General features: G+C 47.6%; 1 protein-coding gene and 1 pseudogene across 4 annotated transcripts in view; one reads left to right on the top strand and one right to left on the bottom strand.

Annotated features, from left to right (window-relative positions):
- The window catches only part of LOC119469431 (zinc finger protein 160-like), a 609,418-nt gene that overhangs the window by 404,816 nt on the left and 202,064 nt on the right, over positions 1 to 2,538 (bottom strand). The gene's annotated exons all lie outside the window — the stretch shown is intronic.
- LOC108295645 overlaps positions 1 to 2,538 on the top strand; it is a 24,409-nt pseudogene that overhangs the window by 9,042 nt on the left and 12,829 nt on the right. The window contains exon 2 of the transcript XR_005198226.1: positions 1,823 to 1,910. The product of XR_005198226.1 is annotated as a zinc finger protein 888-like (transcript). The remainder of the gene's footprint in view (positions 1 to 1,822; positions 1,911 to 2,538) is intronic.

Here is a 2,538-nt window from a genome sequence, read left to right as displayed (position 1 = left end):
AAAAAAAAAAAAAAAAAAAGAGTTTATTGGGTGAATTTTATCCTCATTACATTTTCTGGCCAACTGCACACAAACATGGTATGGGAGATTCCTTGTTCCTTTGGCTAGACAGCTTTGTTGAGCCCAATATCAATGCATAGACCTGGAGTTCCCATCTTTTTCATGCCAAATTTCTGAATCTCTTTGAGCGCCTGACCTCCTTTTTCCTCATTCTGAGCCCTGCTTCTCCCCAGTTCCAATCCCTGGAGAATGTGCTCTTTCTGGAAGCAGGTTTGTTAACCCATTTTCTCCCTCTTGTTACTGGGAGGCAGGACTAGAATGTGAGATGTCCAGGTTTTTGTAATCCCAGCACTTTGGGAGTCCAAGGCTGGTGGATAACCTGAGGTAAGGAGTTCGAGACCATCCTAGCCAACATGGCGAAACCTGGCCTCTACTAAAAATACAAAAATTAGCTGAGTGTGGTGGCGCGTGCCTGTAATCTCAGTTTCTCGGGAGGCTGAGGCATGAGAACTGCTTGAACCTGGGAGTGGAGGTTGCAGTGAGCTGAGATCGTGCCACTGTACTTTACCCTGGGTGATAGAGCAAGACTCTGCTTCAGTCACACACACACACACACACACACACACAGAGTAACAAAAGAACAAAGGAAAGTAGGGATTTACTGAAGCAAGAGAGCACTCCACAAGGTGGGAGTAGGCTCCAGGGTGAGCATCTCCAGGGCCCCACTGACAAAGTTTTGTGGGTTTAAAGTATTCCTTTTTCGTTTGTTTGTTTACTTGTTTGTTTTTGAGATGGAGTCTCACTCTGTCATCCAGGCTGGACTGCAATGGCATGGTCTTGGCAGCCTCCACCTCCCAGGTTCAAGTGATTCTCCTGCCTCAGCCTCCCAAATAGTTAGTACTACAGGTGCCCGCCACCAAACCCGGCTAATTTTTGTATTTATAGTAGAGACAGGGTTTCACTCTGTTGGCCAGACTGGTCTCCAACTCCTTATCTCATGGTCCGCCCATCTCAGCCTCCTTTCTTTCTTGCTTTCTTTGCTTTCTTGCCTCACTCTTGTCACCAAGGCTGGAGTGCAGTGGTGCAATCTTGGCTCACCGCAATCTCTGCCCCATCCTCCTACCTCAGCCTTCTAAGTAGCTGTTACTGGAAGGCAGGACTAAAATGTGAGATGTCCAGGCTTTTGGCTGTTGAACATAGAATTGAAGGAAAAAAAGAAAAAGGACCACAGACACAGACGTGCACCACGCCTGGCTACGTTTTCTTGTTGTTGGTGGAGACAGGGTTTTATTATGGTGCCCAGGCTGGTCTCGGACTCCTGAGCTCAAGCGATCCACCCGCCTTGGCCACCCACAGTGCTGGGATGACAGGCGCGAGCTACTGTACCCAGCCTCTGCCTGGGCTTTGGTGAAGGCTGGGTCTGTGCCCTGAAGGGGATCTCATTCCAGCCCAGCTTCCCACTGATGCAGTGTGTGTGTTGGGCTTCTCCAGGAGGGGAGTAGTTTCTGAAGAAAGGATTCAAAAATTCACTTAGTTTTCTTGTAGGAGTGTGTCATCCCTGGTGCAGTGGGCAGACAAGGGGACCATATTTCCTCAGGGTGAGGTCTCCTTTATATGTGTCGTTGTGTTACAGGGAGGGGGTGTGTTGATTCTGAGCAACAAGCATATTTATAACATTCAGGATTGGCTTTTTTATTTTTTATTTTTATTTTTTTAGAGACAGGGTTTCACCATGGTCTCGATCTCTTGACCTTGTGATCTGCCCACCTTGGCCTCCCAAAGTGCTAGGATTACAGGCGTGAGCCACCGCGTCTGGCCTCAGGATTGACTTCTAATGACTCTTGATATGTGAGGAAGAGCCCTGGAAGAGGAAGAGGAAAGCAAAGGAGTCAGGGATGGCTCTTCCTCAGGTGAGATGATATTCTCGGTGGATTGTTCTGTCTCCTTCCTTTCAGAAATGCTGGGCCTTGGAGTTGGGAATCTTCTCTGAGTCTGAAGGGTCCTGCCTGACAGGTTTGCTGGCACTCACCCATGCCTTCCCTCAGTCCCTTACCTTGCTTAGATTCCATGTCTGGTGACCCAGTGACATGAGCCTGGGAAGAGGCTGCACTGGGCCTGGTCCTGGGAAGGGCTCTCCCCAGACGTGGATGGAGACGGGGTGTGGGCCCCGTGGTGTCAGGGCTGCTGGGCAGCAGGGATTGTTCAGGGGCCACATCTGGATGCACCGTCAGCTCTCTGTAGACCAGGAGTAGAGCAGCTGCCAATAGAAGTCATGTATTAATGTGCACAAAGCACGTGGTTAATTCTAGGAAAGCAGACCAATAAGAGGAAGTCTTTTCTGCCTGATTTTATGCTACATGTTTAGGTAATTGAGTGAGTTACTGTGTTTCTAACTCCAAAAATCTTACTAATTAGAATAGAACGTTCATTCACAGACATGAATGATACAAGGGGTTTTATTCCATTAGTTTAAGTATGTGAAACCAACCTAAATAATAGCAGGAGATTCATTAAACTTTTTTTTTTTTTTTTTTTTTT

Source organism: Cebus imitator, unplaced genomic scaffold (assembly GCF_001604975.1).
Source record: "Cebus imitator isolate Cc_AM_T3 unplaced genomic scaffold, Cebus_imitator-1.0 Scaffold654, whole genome shotgun sequence".
Classification (NCBI taxonomy): Eukaryota; Metazoa; Chordata; class Mammalia; order Primates; family Cebidae; genus Cebus; species Cebus imitator.
The sequence above is the reverse complement of the archived record's forward strand: the minus strand, read 5'-3'. Positions and strand labels throughout refer to the sequence as shown.